Source organism: Suncus etruscus, chromosome 9 (genome assembly GCF_024139225.1).
Source record: "Suncus etruscus isolate mSunEtr1 chromosome 9, mSunEtr1.pri.cur, whole genome shotgun sequence".
In the NCBI taxonomy this organism is placed as follows: domain Eukaryota; kingdom Metazoa; phylum Chordata; class Mammalia; order Eulipotyphla; family Soricidae; genus Suncus; species Suncus etruscus.
This window is the reverse complement of record NC_064856.1, coordinates 37,248,342-37,273,007: the sequence shown is the minus strand read 5'-3', so window position 1 is coordinate 37,273,007 and position 24,666 is coordinate 37,248,342.

Here is a 24,666-nt window from a genome sequence, read left to right as displayed (position 1 = left end):
TTTATTTTAGGTGATTAGGAGAAAGTAGGGTGTGTGGTCTATGGATTTTACTACTTCTCCTTTTTACTTACAAAGGTGGCTTTACTGCTGAAGCCCACCAGAGGCTTTATTATCTTTCTATGGGTCCAAAAAATGGTTTTTACACCAAAATCATGTCCTGGAAATGAAGCATAGTTTTTTTTTTTCCCTCTACCTTTGTCTTTAGTACAAGTGGCTGTTATTTTGCATAGGTGCGGTAAGTACAGGGATAATATTTTTAACCTAGATTTAGATTAGATGGCCTTTCCCAGGAAGCATTTGGTCATATTTTCAACTCTATGCTTTCAGGCCAGTCTTTTAGTTTGCCTAACCTAAAATGGTCCTTATTCTAGGTATCTGAAGAGTTAGAGGCTATAGTTCTTTATTTTATTTTTATCCATTTATTTATTCTTAATCTTTCTTGGCAAGTGGAAAACAAATTGAAAATATGATTCATTTACAGTTCCACTGAGGTTTGATAGGTTAGCACTCCTACTAAGATCAAAGTTTCTTTCTCTTACCTTAGATTGCCTCCTTCATATTAGTTGTGATCCATCAAATGGCCTGGATTGGTTGGCATTAGTGACTCCAGTGGATAATTATATAATGCTGGAAGGCCAAAATTATATCACCTTTGACATAAAATATTGTCAGCCTCGTGGGATTTCTTGCCACAAAGAAGAATGTGAGTCTGTGACCATATTAAATCACCTCTCTAAACTCATGTCCTGTTTTTATTTATTTTCATTGTTTGAGATTCTGCCACTTATAGTTCTGTTGATGATATTTTCTTACACACATCATTTCAACAAATGCTAATCATATTGTATCCTGTTGGTTGTTTAAGTAGAGTAGTATTTTTATACTTTGGTAGAAATTCTGATTCAAAAGGTCAGTTCCAGTGGGATCAAACTTTGAGAATCAAGAAAAGATAGTGGTTAGAGGATTCATGACAAGCCATTGGGAGAATACTAAAATTGGTAAGTGACTCTACATGGGGAATTTTCTTAGAAAATAATGTTAAACTATTTCCTAAGAGGAAGTAAAAATGTTAAATATATATTTCATGTATAAATCAATGAAATGTAATTAATTTCATAATCAATTAAATACAAAGTTTTAAACTTACATTTTTTCTATTTTAGTTGCAATACTATCATTTATGTTGCTGTTAAATATTGTTTCATGCATATATCTCGCCAACCCTATCCACACTCACAATCTGAGTATATGTCTTTTTCAAACAATGGCTGTAGGACTCCTCCCCCACATATAATTTCTTAGCCCCAAAGCCGTTCACATTTAGTAAGCTCAGTTCTGTAATCCAACTCTCCAGTTCTGTTACCTTTGATCATTTGTTCACTTATTATGTCTTTTTATATCCACATAAGAGAGATCTTCTTTCAAGTGCCTGAAAGAGTCTAAAATAGATTGACAGAAGATTTTGTTGGGTACAGGTTCGAGACAGAGAGAAGGTGGTCCATAAATTTAGACAAAGACAGAAAGAAGAATGCAAACTGCAGAGGTGGTTTTTTTGTTTAGCTAGCTAAGGATCCCAGATCTATACCTGAAAACAGGCTTTTAGTCAAGGACCCCAGATCTTTTCCCACTCAGATTATATTGATGTATTGCACCGATCTAGACCATTCCAGTTACTTTCCTATTGGCACCTGTCACATTTCAAAGAGTACATCTTCCATTCCATTGGGTCCCACTTAATGTTACCATTTAGATAACCCGAGTCCATGACAACAAACACGGATGTAAGTGTCCTTTCTTAGCTATCTCCCATCTGTACACTCACACAAAATATCCCGGCCATCTGGTTCCTATCGATGGCCTCCCTTCGTTCAACTCTTATTTGAAGGTCACAATCCCACAAGCTAACAAGCTAACAAAGGAAGTATATGGAAGCTAAAAAACAGTTTTAAGTACGTTAGCAAAAGCAGAAACTTTTATGGGGAAAGCAGAAATCTCAGGGTCCCACAGTTTTCTCTAAAGGTTTGCAAGAATCCACTAATGATCCTCAAGCAGAAAAAAAATATCATTTCTATATTCATTGCAATACTGTTCATAATAGCTAGAATCTGGAAACAACCCAGGTGCCTGAAAACAAATGAATAAATAAAGAAACTGGCACATCTGCACAAATGAATACTATATAATTGTTAGGCAAAATAAAATCATAAATTTGTTTATACATGTATAGATGTGGAGAGTATTATACTGAAAGAAATGAGGCTTAGAATGATCACACTCATTGTAGTAATTGCCAGTTACAATAGTGATGAGGACCAGAAGTGGTTCACGGTAGATAGCTAAATAGATTGCCACAAAGAGCAGGGGTGTGCAGTTACGGTCATACTGGAGTCCGCTATGACAATAGTAGTTGGAAATGATCACTCTGGGTAACAACTGGGTGCTGAAAGGGGATAAAATAATATGCATAATAATCTTTCTAGCAACAATATTGCAAACCAATGTTTGCACGAGAGGCAGAAATATGGGGAGAGAGAGAAAAAGAGAGGTAGAGAAAAGAAAATTGTCTGTGATAGTGGTAGGCAGGGGAGATGCCAAGGGGAGTACAGGAAGCAAACTGGAGACATTATTGGAGAAAAATGTGCACTAGTGAAGAGATGGCTGTGGAACATTGACTGAAACTCAATCATGAACAACTTTGTAACTCTACTCAAGGTATTTTAACTTTTTTTTAAAAAGAAAGAACTCACTAATAAATTCATCTGGGGCTTGGTTTTTTATTTTTGGGAAGACTTTTGTTTGCCATGTCAATTTTCTTGATAATGATGCATGTGTTCTGGTATTCAGACCATCTTAGTAAGTATAGGAATCTAAGGATTTTACAATTCCTTCTAATTCTCTCATTTCATGTCATAAAGATTCTCAAAGAAATCTCTGATAGATTTCAAATTTACGTGGTATCTACTGTGACTTCCCCTTTATTTTGGATTCTGTTAATTAGGTTCTCTCTGTTTCTTTTTATTAATATCTTTATTGAAGCACCTTGATTACAAATATGATTGTAGTTGGGTTTCTGTCATGTAAAGAAAAACCCCCTTCACCAAAGCAACATTCCTATCACCAATGTCCCAAATCTTCCTCCACCTCATCCCACCCCAGCCTGTACTCTAGACAGGCTTTCTACTTCCCTCATTTATTCACATTGTCATGATAGTTCTCAGTGTAGTTATTTTTCTAACTGCACTCTAACTTTTTATGGTGAGCTTCATGTAGTGAGCTGGACCTTCTAGCCCCCCTCTTTGTCTCTGCGAATTATTGCAAAAATGTCTTTTATTTTTCTTAAAGCCCATAGATGAGTGAGACTATTCTGCATCAATCTCTCTCCATCTGACTTATTTCACTCAGCATAATAGATTCCATGTACATCCATGTATAGGAAAATTTCACGACTTCAGCTCTCCTAATGGCTGTGTTATGAATTATGAATATATACATATACATTATGAATATGTACCACAGTTTCTTTAGCCATTCACCTGTTGAAGGGCATTTTGGTTGTTTCCAGAGTCTGGCTATTGTAAATAGCAGTGCAATGAATATAGGTGTGAAGAAGGGATTTTTATGTTGTATTTTTGTATTTCTAGGGTATATCCCTAGGAGTGGGATAGCTGAATCATATGGGAGCTCAATTTCCAGTTTTTAGAGGAATCTTCATATTGCTTTCCATAAAGTTTGAACTAGACAGCATTTCCACCAGCAGTGAATAAGAGTTCAATTCTCTCCACAACCCCACCAGCACTGCTTGTTCTCATTCTTTGAGATGTGTGCCAATTTGTAAATTTATCAACATAATACACAACATTAACAACAACAAAAATCACATGGTCATATCAATAGATACAGAGAATTCATTTGATAAGGGCCAAACCCATTCTAGATAAAAACTCTCAATAAGATGGGAATGAAAGGAACCTTACTCTATATAGTTAAGGCCATCTACCATTGCCATTGGCAAATATTATCCTCAATGGAGAAAAACTAAAAGCCTTTTCTCTAAAGTCTGGTACAAGACAAGGCTGTACTCTCTCACCACTCCTATTCAACATAGTACTGGAAGTACTTGCTAAAACGATTAGGCAAGAAAAAGATATCAAGAGAATCCAGATAGGAAAGGAAGAAGTCAAATTCTCACTGTTTGCAGATGACATGATACTCTACTTAGAAAACCCTAAATTCTCTACAAAAACCTTCTAGAAACAATAGATGCATATAGCAATGTGGCAGTCTACAAAATTAACACACAAAAATCAATGGCCTTTTTTATACACCAATAATGATAGGAAGAAATGGACATTAAGAAAACAGCCCAATTCATATTAATGCCACACAAACTCAAATATCTTGGAGTCAACTTGACTAAAGATGTGAAGGACCTATATGAAGAAAATTCTAAAACCCTGCTCCAAGAAATAAGAGAGGATGAGCAGAAATGGAAACACATACCCTGCTCATGGATTGGCAGGATTAATATCATTAAAATGGCAATACTCCCCAAAGCATTGTACAGATTTAGTGATCCCTCTAAAGATACCCATGACATTCTTCAAAGCAGTGTATCAAACACTTCTGAAATTCATTTAAAACAATAAACACCCCCGAATAGCTAAAGCAATCCTTGGGAAAAAGGAATATGGGAGGCATTATTTCCCCCAACTTTAAACTGTTTTACAAAGCAATAGTTATGAAAACAGTATGGTATTGGAATCAGGACAGACCCTCAACTCAGTGGAATAGGCTTGAATACTCAGAGAATGTTCCCCGGACATACAATCATCTAATTTTTACTAAAGGAGAAAGAAATTCTAAATGGAGCAAAGAAAGCCTCTTCAAGTGGTATTGGCAAAACTGGTTTGCCACTTGCAAAAAAGAGAACTCAGACCCCCAGCTAACACCATGTATGAAGGTAAAATCCAAATGGATTAAAGACCTTGATATCAGACCTGAAACTATAAGGTATATAGAACAACACACAGGTAAAACACTCCATGACATTGAGACTAAAGTCATCTTTAAGGAGAAAACAGCACTCTCCAAACAAGTGGAAGCAGAGATAAACAGATGGGAATATGTTAAGTTGAGAAGCTTCTGCACTTAAAAGAAAATAGTGCCCTGGATACAAGAGCCACCCACTGAGTGGGAGAAACTATTCTCCCAATACTCATCAGATAAGGGGCTAATATCCAAAATATACAAGGCACTGACAGAACTTTACAAGAAAATATCATCTAATCCCATCAAAAAATGGGGAGAAGAAATGAACCGACACTTTGTCAAAGAAGAAATACAAATGTCCAAAGGGCACATGAAAAAATGCTCCACATCACTAGTCAACAGGGAGAGGCAACTCAAAACAACTATGAGGTACCATCTCATGCCACAGGTTGTCTCTATTTCTCTTTCTTTGTGAGTCTTCTTAGAGGCTTACAGCAAGAATAAGCTTTTAGATTAATTAATCTTTTGTATTTTTTAAAATTCCAGTAGACTAATTCTGTTTAAAGTTTTATTATTTCTATCTTCCTCCCTTCATTGTATCCTTTTTTCTGGTGACTTTTTAGTTTCTTGAGCTGGTTGTTATCCAGCAGTGCTCAGGGTTTACTCCTGGATCCATGCTCAGAAATTGCTTCTGGAAGGTTCAGGGGACCATATGGGATGCCAGGATTCGAACCAATGACCTTCTGCATGAAAGGCAAATCGCCTTACCTCCATGCTATCTCTCTGGCCCCCCATTATTCCTTTTTAATGAATGCTTGCATAGCTATGAATTTCCTCTTAGCACTACTATTTTGTGGCCTATAAGTTCAGATAGCTCTTTTCCTCATTCTCATTAGTTGTGAGGCTGGGCCACTTGTATGCTTAACTACCACATTGCTTTACTTAGTGCACTTTATTAGTAGGCCTTGAGAAGGTGGTACTGCATTATGTACATGAAAATTAGGAGATAATATACTTAATTTTAGATCCAAAGATAGAAGATTAGAAAATGTAGATTCAGGAAGCTAAAACTTTGCTTACAACTAGAATTTTGTTAGTATGCATTCAGAATATTAATGACAAATATAATTGTGCTAAATCCTATCACTTAAAACAAAAGAAGTTATCACTGGGAGCTTTGTGAAATCTAATTATAAATTAATCAAATTTTCATTGTTAATTTCAGAATATAATAATTATTGTAGCTAATACAATTACTTTAATTATATTTTAGCATTAATACTTTTACTTTATGATTTTGAAATATGTCCCCTAATAGAAGCAATAGACTGGAAAAATTGGATTTGGAGTTTGAAGTGGTTTTAGGATTTCTTTTTCTTTTTTTCTTTTTTTTTTTTGCTTTTAAATATTTTATTTCTACATGAGCAGTTATGAGCACCTATAAGTTTTCTAAGCATTTATAATCAGTGTAGTACAATATATATATATATATATAATTGAGGATTATCTCATTTATATAAAAGATGGTATTTTAAGAACTATTAACAAATTAAAGCATTTAAAACTACTTTTTTATGGTAGAAAAAGAAAGGCTTTGTTGGGCATAAGAAATTAAACTCACTAGGCAATATTCTCCTTTAATTTGTATAGCTTGTTAAATAAAATTCTTGTTTCAGTAAAGCTATACATATGTTGGCTAACATGTTGGTTGAAAATAAGTTTTTGACAATAATCTATATACCTTTGAGCTACCTCATTGAAAAATATCCAAATTTCTAGCAAGGAAATTGAATAAAATTAGTAACAAGAATTTGGATTTAAAATTAGCAAAATCAATCTTAGGGTTGGTAAAGGACTCTTAAGACATATAACAAATCTATATTTTTATTAATAAATGAATGTTTAAATAAAATTATTTTTGATAATTATTACTATATTCTTGTCAAATATACTACTGTCATTTTTCTGAAGCAAAACAGGGTTTGTAGATTTGCAACAGTATTGGTATTAGAAAATATTTTTTGTCTCAAATCACAGAAATTATGTGAAATATGGTAAAACTGAACAATGAATAAGTGGGCTCCCAATGCCAAAAGAATTTATTACTATTAATACTGATGACAATAATGACAATTGTTTCAAAAAAGTAAAACCTTTAAAATAGTTGTCTCAAAATATCTAATCTCAAGATACTGAACATGAATAGTACTAAGAAGAAATACTTAGAAGTCATTAATTTTGTATTGGAATTTCATATTTATAGCAGACCAGGTTATGAATTATTAATCAGACATATAAGTTTTATTTATAAAATAAATATAATATTTTCACTTATTTACATTATTTCTCATGTTTGACTTATAACCCAACACTTTCAAATCCTGCATTATAGTATTCATTAGAGCTTATCTTTATAAAATGCCTAATATAATTCCTTTTAGATAACACATATTGATTCTCAAGAAATCATAGTATACATATTAGTTGTGTTTTATTTATTAATTTGGTTTTTGGTTTTTGGGCCACCCCCAGTGACACTTCAGGGTTACTCCTGGCTCTGTGCTCAGAATTGCTCCTCGCTTGGGGTACCATATGGGACCTGGGGGATCAAACAACAGTCCATCCTAGGTCAGCCACATGCAAGGTAAATGCCCTACAACTGTGCCACCGCTTCAGCCCCAAACAATAGAAATTAGAATATAGTAGTGAGAAGATTTGAGCCCAGTTGAATCTTTATTAACACATAGCTGTGTACCATGGGATAACTCACTTTCATTAACTTAATATTTAGGAAATTTTAAATTTATAATTATATAAGTTAATTCCTTTTTCACTTCATTAATCTTTTTAGTACAAATGTACAGATTATAAAAGAGTAAAAATATAAAGAGACTTAGGACCAGAGAGCTAGGATAGCTCATCCTAGTTTGATTCCCAGTGCTGCATTTGGTGACACTGAATTTGTCCCCAAACAATAAACACAGAGCCAAAAGTAAGTCTTCAGTACTGCTAGATGCAGTACTACCCCAAATATAAAGAGACATTGGAATAAATGACTCTCATTCAATCCTTTCCAAAGTATTTGTTATTTTTCTGCTTTGTTCTGTTTTTTTTTTTTCTACTCAATAAGTTAAACATATTATTTTAAATATTTATATCACTTTTTTGAATTTTTCCCAAGCTAATTTGTCCTGGAGATATGTTCATGGAAGAACATGCACATCTGCTACATTTAGTTCATGCCAGTGTCACAATAATTACTTCATTATGTGCCAAATAAATAGAAGAAATATAATATGTTGAATTAATTCCCTAATAATAGACTTATATATTATTTACCTTTGCCTTTAAAACTAATGCAGCAAACATCTGTGAACATGCTATTATATTTGCATATAATAATGTTCGTATAATAAAAATTTAGGAGAGGAATAACTTTTGAGCAAAAGCATATGTATAGTAAAATTTTGATAAATATTTTCATTGTTTTTCCAAGAAGACTGAGCAAGTTTATTTGGATACTACATCTATTTGTAATTATTTGTCTGCACTATTAAGTTGGACTTCTTCACTGAATTCAATCAAGTTTATTTTATACCTTTTTCAGCAGAGATCATTCAACAAATTCATAAAAGTTTATTGTGTATGAATTACAGCATTATAGTTTTGAGAATGTCAGTATTTATTAGATACAGTCTGTTCTCTTTACCAGATGCTAGTATTATTGAGAAAGGGAGATACTCTAGCCTTAAATAACCTTCCTACCTTATATATTTGAAACAATTTTTCTGACAGCGATGGGAAGGATGGTGTGTAAGTTACATGAACATATTATATGAAGAATATATACTGGAAGTTCAATGAATATGTTAAGAAGGAACACTTTAAAAAAGTAGGAATGCTCTTCATTATAGTAGTAGAATGATGATATTGACCATCTAAAACTAATAGCAATGTTAATTCAATGCATCCACAGCTCATGACTTATATGCTCAGATGTTACCATCTAGATATTTCACTGTCTTGAGCTAGAATTTGTGATTGGGGATTTATTACTCATATTTCTTCTTTTCTTCCTGGTTAGACTGTTCACTTAATCTGTCTATGGTACATTTTAACACTTTTAACCACTGTGGGCTACAGACCCCAAATGGAAACTAATGATATCCTAAGGAACAAAAATACACTATCATTGAGAGTGTTAAGCTAAAAAGTAAAAGTAAATATGGATTAAGCATATGAAAGAGAAATTGATTACATGAGAATGGAGTTTGATAAGATGAATCTGCTGATAGCTAACATAAAACAAAGATAAAATACAGAAATGAGGGCCAGGAGAGATAGCACAGCGGCATTTGCCTTGCAAGTAGCCGATCCAGGACCTAAGGTGGTTGGTTCGAATCCCAGTGTCCCATATGGTCCCCATGCCTGCCAGGAGCTATTTCTGAGCAGACAGCCAGGAGTAACCCCTGAGCATCGCTGGGTGTGGCCAAAAAAACAAAAAAAATACAAAAATGAATATAAATAATTTTGTTTACATACTCACGGGTCTTCTGTTAGGTATTTAATGTTCTTTTTCATTAATTTAGGCAAATAAACACATAAGATATATAGGGGATTTGTATTGCTATTGTTAAACTGTGTCCTGGTTTATCTTCCTTTCTTCACATCTTCAGGAAATAATTATTCCTCAATTTAAGGAGCTGGAACATAAAAGGTAATCACACAGATGATCACAGAGCCACAGAAGTGGGTCATAGAGAATAAGTTTAGGAAAATGTGAATTGTCTGCTGACTCTGGATAGCAGAATGCCTGGAAAGCATTTTGAGTTGGCAGTGATGTTAACATAATGGCTGACAAAACAATTCACTATAGGCTTGTAATGCTATGCTAAGGATTTATAATTTTACATGGCAGTCAACAAAAATCTTTTAATAGTCTTGGCAAGAGAAATACTGTATTACTTCAGTTAGAGGAAATTCCTGAGGGTGAAAGAAATATGTACCTCCTTTTTAGGATCTTGCTGGTAGGGGTTGAAAATTCAGTGCTTTTGTGAGATGAAATAGAAGGTACAATCTATGTTGATCAAAAAATGGAAAGATAATGCCAAATATTATATAGAGAGAAATTGATAACATCTTCATATATGGAAGAAAATATAATTTGGAGAGATTGGCAGTTCTTTGGGGACTTGTTATGAGTGAAGAAGCAATAAAATATGCAGGTGACTCAATATCATCAGTGCTGAAAAAGTATACTTGGATGAAACCAGAATCATGTTAAACAAAACAAATCAGAAGAGTTTGGAATACAGAATTTCCAACACAGGCAGTATTGGATGATCTTATTTATATATTGTTTATAAGGAAACAAAACAATGGAATAGACCATACCTACTATTTTCTAATATCTATTGAAATTAAGCCCTTACACTCTTGGCCATAGAAACTAAAGTTACCAAGAGGATGGAAAGAGTGGGATGAAAGTTTAATGGACTATAGTCAAGGAATATAGGCTCTTTGGTGATGTGTAGTTTAGTAACATTTTACCACTGAAGTTTTTTATAAATTTATACTCTTATAAACCAATGTTACTTATAATAAAACACAAGAAAAACAAGTACATTGCTTACAATACAACACAAGAAAAATAAAAAAGATAAGGGCATCTGAATTTAGATGTCAGGTAATTTTCCTACCTCAGAGATAGATACCTTTTTGTTCTTGCTATTGGTGAATGTCCACGGCCAACATTTTTTGTGTTTGCTTATGAAGTGTGATAATAGTCAAATAGAGTACTAGTTTGAACAAAGAATTACACCAAGAAAGTTAACAAGTGAAAAAAGAAAGGAACCTTATAATCCTGCATATATTTCTGTAATATTTTCCAGTTGTTACATGGGACATTAGTTCAAGTTTTATTATTACTTGCAAAGTTTAAGAAGCCTCTGGAGCAAAATGGAAAATTGAAAGTAGTAAATCTTGCAACTAATGCAAGATATTTCTCTCCTAAAAAATTTATGTCTCTCCCTACTTGGATTTTCAATTATGTCAAGTTACATTTTTAAACTATCAAATGAATTAATATGAAATTATTTATAAAATCAAGTATATTCATGATGTCATGACTTTTTATTCATAATTTCACCAGATTAATATTAAAAATTCTTAAATATAGATTTAAAAGTTTTACTTTCAATTTTTCCAGATACATTTTACGGTATCTAAAGCTATTCAAATTTCCTTAGAAAGTAGAAAAATGTGTATTAATTCTAAAGGATTGTTTTATTCATTGTCATTGAAGAATAATTTTGTAATACATTATAACCTGAATCCTCTAAATCCCTTCTCAATGGAACATAAAAATAACATGTATATTTATCTCTAATTTTAAAAATCAATAATAATTAATATTATTTTAAAAGTAAAAATATTGTATAGTATATACACTTATATATCTTAAAATATTTTATTGCTTTTTGTTGTAATATAGTGTAGATATACTATAACTTATTCATTTGTTCTCCTTATAGTAAGGCATTTAAGTTGTTAACAAGAAAATCTACTTTTAAAACAAGCATTATCTATTGGGCAATATAATCATATTTTCAAATAAGTATTTGCATTTTAATGTCAAATATAAGGTGCTAACACATATCACAATCTTTTGAAATTTTATTTTAATTTTTGTAAAGATTTTTTTTTTTTTTTTTTGGTTTTTGGGCCACACCCGGCGTTGCTCAGGGGTTACTCCTGGCTGTCTGCTCAGAAATAGCTCCTGGCAGGCACAGGGGACCATATGGGACACCGGGATTCGAACCAACCACCTTAGGTCCTGGATCGGCTGCTTGCAAGGCAAATGCCACTGTGCTATCTCTCCGGGCCCAATTTTTGTAAAGATTTTTAATTAAATTTTTTGCATAAAAGTATTTTATTATTTTTTTACTAGAAGAGATAGCAAATATTTTTAAGGAAATGCATTCCTGCTGGCATGGCTACATAGTAGTTATTATGGTATATCAGGTATTTTCAAATGGGTAGCTTCATTTTTGTTTAGTTTTCTGTCAACAATTGGAACAGAATGTGCTGAATGCACTCCCAATGGTGCTGAGGTCCCACTGGATAAAAAGATGAAAGACTCATTGCAAGACTATCGCACATGTAGTGATGTTTAGTGATTTGAAATTTTTCTTTTGTACTTTTCATATATAAAACATGCTTTTCATCTCCCACAATTTTCTTGCCACCACTGAGACAGAGAGGACAAAACTGAAATTTACCACTTTGAGGAACATTTATAGATTTGCACTCCAGGTGAAAACATATTTTGAAGAATTGCTGTTCAAATCTGAAAGTTGTAAGACTTAAAGCCAAATATGAGAGAAACTATTTTACTCTGAAGTTACAAAGTGAAAGAGGACAGACATTTCAGAATTCTAACAAGTGAGAAGAACAATATTTTATATAAAGGTTATTTTATTTGCAATATAAATTCTACCAAATTCTTGGTATTAAGAATACTTTTAGATAGCATGGAGGTAAGGCGTTTGTCTTGTGTGCAGAAGGTCGGTGATTTGAATCCCAGCATCCCATATGGTCCCCCGAGCCTGCCAGGAGCAGTTTCTGAGTGTAGAGCCAGGAATGACCCCTGAGTGCTGCCAGGTGTAATCCCAAAACCAAAATATATATATATATATTTAAATTTTTATTGTTTTAATTTTATTTTTATTGAGAACATTATGATTTAAAAAGACCTTCATACCTTCGTGTGTCTTTTAGGCACACAATAAATCAGGACCAAACCAACCACCAATGTCCAGCTCCCTTGCCAATTTCCCCAACTGCATTCCATTCCACCCATCCACCCCATTTTTCATATTACCAGTATAACAGGTGTAATTTAAGTTTAGATTGTTAAAGTTTGGGTCCCTTTATTACATTGCTGTTGTCTTTGACTTGGATATTTAGCTCTGTACTTTTTTTTAAATATTTTTATTTAAACACCTTGATTACAAACATGATTGTGACTGGGTTTCAGTCATATCAGATGACACACCCCCATCACCAGTGCAACATTCCCATCACCAATGGCCCAAATATCCCTTCTCCCCTCCCTGCCCCTACCTGTACTCTAGGCAGGCGTTCCACTTCCCTCATATATTCTCATTGTTACGATAATTCACAATGTGGTTATTTCTCTAACTAAACTCATCACTCTTTGTGGTGAGATTCATGAGTTCAACTGTAACTTCCAGCCCTCCTCTCTTTTGTCTCTGAAAATTGTTGAGAAATGTCTTTCAATTTTCTTAAAACCCATAGATGAGTGAGAACATTCTCTGTCTTTCTCTTTCTCTCTGACTTATTTCACTCAGGATAATAGATTCCATATACATCCATGTATAGGAAAATTTCATGACTTCATCTCTCCTGATGGCTGCATAATATTCCATTGTGTATATGTACCACAGTTTCTTTAGCCATTCATCTGTTGAAAGGCATCTTGGTTGTTTCCAGAGTCTTGCTATGGTAAATAGTACTCAATAAATATAGGTGTAAGGAAGGGGTTTTTGTATTGTATTTTTTTGTTCCTAGGGTTTATTCCTAGGAGTGGTATAGCTAGATCATATGGGAGCTCAATTTCCAGTTTTTGGAGGAATCTCCATATTGCTCTCCAGAAAGGTTGAACTAGACAACATTCCCACCAGCAGTGGATAAGAGTTTCTGACTCACCACATCCCCGCCAACACTGCTTGTTCTCATTCTTTGTGATGTGTGCCAGTCTCTGTGGTGTGAGGTGGTACCTCATAATTGTTTTGATTTGCATCTCCCTGATGATTAGTGATGTGGAGCATTTTTTCAAGTGCCTTTTGGCCATTTGTATATCTTCTTTATCAAAGTGTCTGTCCATTTCTTCTCCCCATTTTTTGATAAGATTAGATTTTTTTTTCTTGTAGAGTTCTGTCAGTGACCTGTATATTTTGAATATTAGCCCCTTATTTGATGGGTATTGGGTGAATAGTTTCTCCCAATCAGTGGGTGGCTCTTGTATCCTGGGCACTATTTTCTTCGAGGTGAAGAAGCTTCTCATCTTAATATATTCCATTTGTTAATCTCTGCTTTCACTTGCTTGGAGAATGAAGTTTCCTCCTTGAAGATGCCTTTATTCTCAATGTCATGGAGTGTTATACCTACATGTTGTTCTATATACCTTATGGTTTCAGGTCTGATATCAAAGTCTTTAATCCATTCGGATTTTACCTTGGTACATGATGTTAGCTGGGGGGGCTAAGTTCGCTTTTTTTGCAAGTGGCTAGCTAGTTGTACCAACAACACTTGTTGAAGAGGCTTTCCTTGCTCCATTTAGGACTTCTTGCTCCTTTATCAAAGATTAGATGATTGAATGTCTGGGGAGCATTTTCTGAGTACTCAAATCTATTCCACTGATCAGAGGGTCTGTCTTTATTCCAATACCAAGCTGTTTTAATAACTATTGCTTTGTAATACAGTTTAAAGTTAGGGAATGTAATGCTTCCCATATTCTTTTTCCCAATAATTGTTTTGGCTCTTCGAGGGTGTTTATTGTTTCAAATGAATTTCAAAAGTGCCTGATCCACTTCTTTGAAGAATGTCATCAGTAGCAGGGGTCCTCAAACTTTTTAAACAGGGGGCCAGTTCACTGTCCCTCAGACCATTGGAGGGTCTGACTATAGTAAAAACAAAACTTATGAACGAATTCTTATGCACACTGCATATATCTTATTTTTCAATGAAGAAACAAAACAGATACAAATACAATATGTGGCCCATGGGCCATAGTTTGAGGACCACTGAGAGGGATCGCATTAAATTTGTACAATGCTTTGGGGAGTATTGCCATTTTAATAATGTTAATCCTGCCAATCCATGAGCAGGGTATGTGTTTCCATTTCCATGTGTCTACAGGCTACAAAATTAACACACAAAAATCAATGGCCTTTCTATATACCAATAATAATAGGAAAGAAATGGACATTAAGAAAAAAAACCCATTCACATTAGTGCCACACAAACTCAAATATCTTGGAGTCAACTTGATTAAAGATGTGAAGGACCTATACAAAGAAAACTATAAAACACTGCTCCAATAAATGAGTTCTGTCCTTTTTTAACACTATCAAATCACCAAGATGCTTGTCTCCTGGCTGCCCATTCTTTCATATTTGTGTTTCTCCTCTTTCACTCAATTTCTTTCTTTCTCTCTATACTCTGGGGGCTAAAAGTGTTTAAGGCAGGGGTCCCAAACTCAATTTACCTGGGGGCTGCAGAAGGCAAAGTCGGGGTGATCCTTGAGTGCAAAGTCAGTAGTAAGCCTTGAACATTGAGGGGTCTGACCCAAACAATTAAAACAAAACAAAACAAAAAACAATCCACTAGGGCAGGGTCAAAAAATGTATGGAGGGCCACAAACAGCCCATGGGCCGTGAGTTTGAGACCCTTAGTTTAAGGCAACTCCAACTTAGACCATTGAATTTCTTCATGTAATTCTTCTAAATACCACATATAAGAGATACCATTCTGTATTTATTCTTCTTATTCTGGTTTACTCCAGTTAACGTATTTCCAGTTCCATGCATATAGCTGCAAATTGCGTGATTGAATCATTTCTTACAGCTATATAATATTCCGTTGTCTATATGTATCACATCTTCATGCTGTTTGACATCTGGAATGATTCCAAGTTTTGGCTCTTGTACTGCGTGCTGTAATAAATAGTTATGTGCATACATTCTTTGGATGCATGTTTTCTCCCCTAGTGATCCATACCCATAAGAGGGATTGCTGGGTCAGATGGCAGCTCAATTTTGTGTACACTGAGAACCCTCTACATAGTTTTCCATAAAATTGGGTCAGGCAGTATTCCCACCAACAGTAGTGAGAGTTTCTCATCATATCACAACTAATAAAGATTGCTCCTACTATTTTATATATGTTTCATTAGATATAAAAGTATAATTTAATTAAAAATGTAAGATGATATCTCATTGTTGTCTTGATTTGAGTTTCCCTAATGATAAGTGATGAGTATTTCTTCATGTGTCTGTTGTCCATCTGTTGGTCTTTATTAGTGAACTGTCTGTTCATTTTCTTTCCCCATTGTAGGGAATCTGTGCTGTTAAATCCTTTGTTAGGTGTCTGTGAATCCACGAATAATCCCCAGATGAGAAATTACTTCCCATCCCCTTTTCAGGGGGAGATCTTGGTAATATTTATCCGCAGCAAATAGTAATCCACACAGACACGAAGGATAGGGTGTAAAAGATTGGGGGGGGGGAGAGAGAGAGAGAGACAGAGAGACAGAGAGACAGAGAGACAGAGAGAGACAGAGAGAGACAGAGAGAGAGAGAGACAGAGAGAGAGACAGAGAGAGAGACAGAGAGAGAGAGAGAGAGAGAGAGAGAGAGAGAGAGTCCTCTTGCAGCCTGCAACCAGCTCTCGCAAAAAGACCCTCTTCCCTGTGCATCAAGGTATTTATTGCCAATTCCACAGCGCCCCCACCTGGAAGGTCTAGGTGGGGCAATAGACACAGAACAATACTAAGGAAATATTTTTATGTACAACAATTCCAAGAATAATCTTCTGGAAAATATTTCATATACTACACCCCATTTTTTTTTTGGTTTTTGGGTCAAACCCGGCAGTGCTCAGGGGTTACTCCTGGATCCAGGCTCAGAAATCGCTCCTTGCAGGCTCGGGGAGCCATATGGGATGCCGGGTTTTGAACCAATGACCTTCTGCATGAAAGGCAAACACCTTACCTCCATGCTATCTCTCCGGCCCCACTACATCCCATTTTTAATGGTTTTATGTGGAGTTAACTTTTGTAAGTACTTTGTTAATCTTAGATATCAAGCCTTTATCTGATCTGTTGAGTGCAAAACTTTTCTCTATTCAGTTAGTTTATTTTAGCCTGTATTTCTTTTGCTATCCAGAAACTTTTGAGTTGTTATAGTCCCATTTATTCAGGGGTGATGTTGTAACTCTTGTAACTCTTGCCACTGGCATAATACCATCAAGGATTTTTTGAGATCTTTTTTTTTGGGGGGGGGGGCGGGGTGTTGGCCAGTGATGCTTAAGGTTTACTCCTGGCTATGCACTCAGAAATCGCTCCTGGCTTGGGCGGACCATATGGGATGCTATGGGATCAAACTGCAGTCTGTTATATGACAGTGCATGCAAGGCAAATGCCCTACCACTTGTGCCATCACTCTGGCCCCTTTTTGAGATTTTATCCTGGAATTTTCTGCCTATGTTTTCCTCAATGAACTTTATAGATTTGGGTCTAATCTCAATGTCTTTAATCCACATTGAATTGACTTTTTTGTAAGATGTGAGATGTGGTTTAATCTTTAATTTCTTACACATGGTTACCCAATTGTACCCTGACCATTTGTTGAAGAAACTGCCTTTATTCCATTTCAAATTTTTGGTTCCTTTTTCAAAGATTAATTGACCATATACATGGGAGTTTGTCACTAGATATTTTATTCTGACCCAGTCTTCTGAAAGTCTGTCTTTGTTCAAATACCATGCTGTTTTGATCACTATAGATGTATAGTAGAGCTTCAAAATAGGTAATGGGGTACCTCCCAGTTTCTTGTTTTCCAATATTTATTTGACTATCCTAAGTCTCTTATGGTTCCACACAACCTTTATAACTGACTGTTCTAAGTCCTTGAAGAATGTTGCCTGCATTTGAAAATGGATCTATACGATAGTTTAGGTAATATGGTCATTATGATGATGTGTATTCTTTCAATCTATGAACTTGAATTATTCTTCCATTTCCTTCAGTCTTCTTCAATTTCCTTTTTAAGTGTTTTCATGTTTTCATGGTATAGGTCTCTTACTTCAATTGTTAGTTTGATTCCTAGGTACTTGATAGTTTTGGACACTATTTTAAATGGGATAAACTCTTTGATCTATGTATCTCTTGAGTAGTGTATAAAGCAATGCAAGCAGGCTTGGGGACCATTTGGGATGCCATGTATTAAACTTGGGTCTGATGTGTGCAAGGCAAATTCCTTATTTGCTGTGCAATCACTCCAGCCCCCTTCTTGTTCCTTCTAATATTACTTTTAATTTTCTTTTGTTTTGTTTCGTTTTTGTTTTTGGGCCACACTTGGCAGTGCTCAAGGGTTACTCCTGGCTCCATGCTCAGAAATCGCTCCTGGCAGGCTCGGGGGACCATATGGGATGCCCGTACTCGAACCAATGACCTTCTGCATGAAAGACAAATGCCTTACCTCCATGCTATCTCTCCAGCCCCTACTTTTAGAAGTCATTTATAATTTTCTTTGTAACATAACCTTTGCTATGCTGATTCAGTTATTCATTATTTTTGAGGAACAAACGTGAATGAGATAATTAAAAAAAAAAAAAGGTTCTCACTTTAGGCCAGATTAGGCACAACAGGTAAGGAACATGACTAACTTGGGTTTAATCCCTAGCATCCTATATATAGTCACCCAAGCCCCATCAGTGATGATCACTGAGCACAGAGCCAGAAATAATCCCTTAGCACAGTTGTCACTTAAAAGCAATTAGAAGTAAGCCCTGAGCACTGCCAGATCTGACCCAGAATCCAAAAGAAAAAAATAGAAGAAATTAAAATTTGAGCTTTCATATGCTAGGAACTCAATTTCTTATTATCAACCTCAAGGGACCAAAACACTACTTTGAAAAGATGTTTGTTCTCCTATGTACACTTCAACATTATTTACAGTAGTTAATATTTCAAAACAGTACAATCAAAGTTTACAAGAACAGATAAGCATGCCATGTAAATGGACTCTTAAAGACTGGGCTGATTGAATCAGTGTAACTTATTTCTAAGTCTAAAGATTTTTTTTGGTATTTTCTGTGCTCCAGCAGTTAGGACTCAGCCAAAGTTTTAGGGTGAGTGGTGAAGACAAATTATTGAATTCACAATAGGAAATAAAACTCATGATACTACTTAGAAGTTTGCAGGCATGGCTAGAAAGATGAGGGCTGTGGATATAGTCTATGTTACTGCAAGAGTTTTGAGGAAGTAAATTGCAATAATAATGGTGCCTAGAAAGAATAGTCTCCGGTAGACCAATTATAATCAATTATTGTGCCAACAATGAACAACAAACATAAACTTAAAATATGGAACTAGAAAAGAAAGAGTTTAGAATGTGACTGTTTACATAGTTCTTATAAACTAAATAAGAAATTTTGTTGACTTTGGACAGTACTTTGCTTTTAACAAGGTACTTAAGTTTTTTTTTTTTTTTTTTTTTATATAAAAAAGACCTTTGACCAGTGCAACATTCCCATCACCAATGTCCCAAGTGTCCCTCCTCCCCATCCCACAACGGCCTGTACTCTAGACAGGCTTTCTACTTCCCTCATTCAGTAACATTTTATTATAATGGTTCTCAGTGTAATTATTTCTGTGACTGCACCTATCTCTCTCTGTGGTAAGCTTCATGTCATGAGCTGGACCTTCCAGTCCTCCTCTATTTTGTGCCTGTATAAGTTACTCAAGAAAAAAGTTCAATGCAAAGTACAGGATGAAAATGCATAAACTAGTTGAGGGAGAAATTGACAACTAACTCTTATATGGGAAAAAGTATATGAAATATTCAAGAAGACATAAAAATTAGTTGTGTTTCTAGTGTTATGGGAAATAACATTGATGAAGCAAGATTTGTAACCAGAGATAGTTCAATATGTCAGATCTAAAATGTTAGAAACAAGGTTTGAGTGTAAAAACTAATTAATACTCTATACTCATCCTTCAGGTATTACCCATGTCTATGCAATGTTCTTATGAAGTTTGAAAAATGTGTGAAGTTGTTGACTTAGTGATCATTGAACCTGACATTCTTTTCAAGTCAGTGTGGCAGTGCAATAAGAAAGGCAAACTAATTGAAGCATGTTTTCTTTCTACATTATGCCTCCTCTGCTTATTTTCTGATTGGCATAAGGACAGATGTGTGAGTTTAAATGTAAGCCACTCTGCAAATAATGTAAAGAAACATTACTTATAATAATAAATATTTATCTGAGCAAACTTCTGCTGTGTTTGTATTATATGGCAGGTGGTTATATAATGTACATAATATGACTGCTGTCTTGGCTAACAAAACACTGTTTATACAGAATAGCATTATAGTGAACATTAAGTAATTTAATAGGACATACTTTCAGACACATCTAAGTTGGGAATGCTACTGAGAATATTCCAGGGTAATTACAAGAGATTTTTTTCTGTAATAGACCTGAAGTGTTGGCCAAGAGATAAGGTAGGAGTTCATGAGTGACTCTGGATTTGCTCCAGTGCTTAAGCACCAGGTTTGAACTATTGATGGTTGCTGTGTTAAAAGAGAATATAAAATATAATTTTTCTATATGGGCATAGAGTAAAATGAGTCTTCACCAACCATCAATTCTTAAAATTTGTACCTAAGTCAGTTTGAACCTGCCCCCCCCAATTGCGTCTCATTCATCTTTCTCACCCTCCATTCTGTATTTTTTCTTCTCACTGTACATTGGTGGCAAGAATAATCTTGATGATCCCAATTTGACTGATTGTATTATCTTGTAAGTTTCTAGAGACCACGTATAATTGATATTACCCTGTATTTTTCCTTTTTCTTTTGGATCACTTTATTTAGTATAATATCTTTCAGTTACAGCCATGTTGTAGCATAATTCTAGGATTTCATTATTTCTTAAAGTAATGCAGTATTCCACTATACATATGCATCCCACATTCATCACCACTCACCTGGTTTTGGAAATCTAGATTGGTTTTAGCACTTAGCTATTGTACTAATTGTTACAAAGAATAATGATGTGAATTTTCCTTTTTATGACTTTTTTTATTCTGAGGATACATAACCAAAAATAGAATTTCTGGGTCATATGGAGGCTCATTTCTGAGGTTATTAAGTATCTCTATACTCTGCCACAAGTTTGAATCAGGAAACAGTACCAAAATCAGACTGAGACTTCCTTTTTCACCACATTCCCACCAACACATATTGTTTCTAATATTTCTGGTATATGCCATTTTTACTGGTGTGAGATGATATTAAATTATTGTTAGATTCTCTAATAATCAATGATGATGAGCACCTTTTCATGTCCCTACTGTATATGTACTTATAAAAATATATATTCATTTACTCTGGATTTTTGAGAATATATTTGTATTTTTGTGGACATTTTGAGTACTTAATAGACTTAAGGACTTATCTCAGGGTATTAAAGTCTATTCCATTAATCTAAGGATCTTTATTCTAATAGCATGCTGTTTTAATGGCATTTTCTTTATAGTTCAGTTTGAAGTTGGGAAAGAGATTCCTCCCATATTCTTCTTCTCAAAGATAACTTTAGCTATTCAGACAAGTTTCTTGTTCCTGATGAATTTCAGGAGTGTTGTTTTTTTTATCTATTTCTTTTAAATGTATCATGGATATTCTTAGAGATTTCCCTAAAACTGTACAATATTTTGTAGAGTATTGATATTTTGATGATGCTATTCCTTCCTATCCATGGACAAGATACATGCTTCCATATGTTTTCCATATGTCCTTTTTATTTCTCCAAGCAGTGTTTCATAATTTTCCTTGTGTATGTCTCTCAGCTAGTTAGTAAAATTGATTCTAAGGTATTCAATTTTCTGAGGCAGAGTTATGAATGGTATTTTTTAAAATCTATTACTTTTCTTTCATTACTTGTATAGAGAAAAGCCATAAATTTTTGTGTATTAATTTTATAGCCTGATACATTTCTATAAAAATCTATTGTTTCTAGAAAAATTTTAGAATATTTAGGATTTTCTAAATATAGTATCCTTTAGATACTATATTTTCTAAATGATTTAGAATTTTAATAGTATACTATTTTAATAGCATTTAATTTTAATAGTATTTTATTTTATGCTACCTTATACGTATTTCATTTTAATAGTATACTAATGCCGCCTTAAAAGGGAATAGCTGGAGTGAGTAAGAAATGGCTGACTGTGGGGATTGCCAAGTGGAGTGCTGATAGCTCTACCTGCAGAGTATCTGCCCTGATGTGCTTCTTCTGAAAAAAACTGAGGACATGAAGGGAGCCTTGTCCTGTGCTTCTTTGTCTTTTCTGAATCCTTGAAGCTCTCCTCAGAGCCCTGGGAAGCGAACCCCCAAAAAACTGCATTCTAAAGCTACCCAGTGAGGGAGTTAGTAAGAAATGGCTGACTTTACAAGCCCAGAAAGGGGAAGCCACTGAACACTGCTGGAACTCAGATGCCAGCACCCTTATCTGCCTGTCTTCTGTGCTGTGCTCCATTTTTGGCCTGATTTCATCCTGTGTGTGGCTCATCTGCGGATGGCTCGCCTTCCCTGGAGCTTTCCCTGGAGGTGAGTTTACAAGCCCAGAAAGGGTGGAGCCAGAGGGGCAAGACTGCTCTGCTTCACTTCCTGGCCATGTACATCATTTAGCTAATGAATAAAATCAAAACAAGTAGAAAAACCCACAATACAAGTGTGACAATGGGGAAACAACGCAGACCAGCAACAGACATAGAGAATGATGATGGCAACTCTGATGACTTGAACATGACCAATCAACTAGTCAGTCTCTCAGATAAGGAGTTTAGAGTCTCAATATGGAAGATGTTCAAAGAACTCAAAGAAAGTATAGAAGAGAACAATAAAAAGAATCAAGAGAATATGAAGATAGAAATCAGAAAACTCCAAACTGAAATTTCAGGTCAAATAACAGGTCTGAAAAACTCAGTAGATGAATTGAAGAAAAACATGGTTGAGATTAACCATGGGTTAACAGCAGCTGAGGAAAGAATTTGTACACTGGAGGATGAGATGAATAACAATTCCATACAGCAGAAGAAATTGGAAAAAAGCCTTAAAGCAAATGACCAAACAATGGAAAAATTACTCAAAGAATAAAAACAGATAAAAATAGAAGTCTATGACAAGCTCAACAGAAACAACTTAAGAATCATTGGAGTCCCAAAGACCCAGGAAGAAAATCTCCAGAAAGAATCAACGGTCAAGAACATCATTAAAGAGAAACTACCAGAGCTAATGAATACATTTGATCAAATCCTGCATGCCCGAAAAGTACCAACTAAAAGAGACCCCCAAAAAATACCCCAAGACACATCCTAGTCACAATGACGAATCCCACAGACAGAGACAGAATTCTGAAAGAAGCAAGATCAAAAAGGAAAATTACATTCAAGGGAATATCCTTGAGATTTACTGCAGACCTGTCACTGGAAAAACTCAAGGCCAGAAGGCAGTGGTGGGACATAGTGACAAAACACAGTGAAATAAATGCTTCACCTAGAATACTGCACCCAGCAAAACTCACTTTCAGGTTTGAAGGAACAATACATGGTTTATTAGACAAACAACAGCTCAGAAACTTTACAGACTCAAAACCAGTCTTAAAAGAAAAACTGAACGGCCTACTTTAAGACAAGATTGACCAACAGACACACCAAACTTCAATAGAAAGATGGCACTAACTCCCAGTACAATTTTTTCTCTCATGGTCACTGGACTAAATGCACCAGTTAAGAGACACAGAGTGGCTAAATGGATCAAAAAACTCAATCCAACCTTCTGCTGCCTACAAGAAACACATCTGAATAGTCAGAACAAACATAGACTCAAAATAAAAGGCTGGAGGAAAATTATCCAAGCAAACAACACCCATAAAAACGCTGGAGTGTCCATACTAATATCAGATGATGCAAACTTTATACTTAGGAAAGTTGTAAGGGACAAAGATGGACATTTTGTATTAATCAAGGGATACATACAGCAGGAAGAAATCACTCTCCTAAATATATATGCACCGAATGAGGGCCAGCAAAATATTTAATACAATTGTTGACGAATCTGAAAAATAATATCAATAACAACACAATAATTGTGGGAGACCTTAACACGGCATTGTCAACACTGGACAGGTCAACCAGACTAAAACACAACAAGAATATACTAGACCTGAAAAGAGAAATGGAAGAAAGAGGCCTAGTAGATATATACAGGATACTCCACCTCCAGAAGCCTGGATACACATTCTTCTCTAATGTACATGGGACATTCTCAAGGATAGACTGCATGCTAACACATAAAACATATCTCCATAATATCAAGAGGATAGAAATTTTGCAGGCTACCTTGGCTGACCACAAGGCCCTGAAATTATATGTGAACTACAAAGAAACACAGAAGAAAAACTTTAATACCTGGAAGTTAAACAGCCTAATACTGAATAACCAGTGGATCTGAGATGAAATCAAAGAGGAAATTAAAACCTTCCTAGAAAAAAATGACAATGGAGACACAAACTATCAGAACCTATGGGACACAGCAAAAACGGTACTGAGAGGAAATTTTATAGCTTTGCAAGCACACATCAGGAAACAAGAAGGGGAATACCTAAATAGCTTAATGACACAGCTCATAGAATTAGAAACTGCTCAACAAAAGGACCCAAAAATAGGAGACAGAAGAAATAACAAAGCTGAGAGCAGAAATCAATAAAGTGGAAACTCAAAAAACAATCCAAAAAATCAATGAAAGCAGAAGTTGGTTCTTTGAAAAAATAAACAAGATTGATAGACCACTGGCAAAACTAACAAAG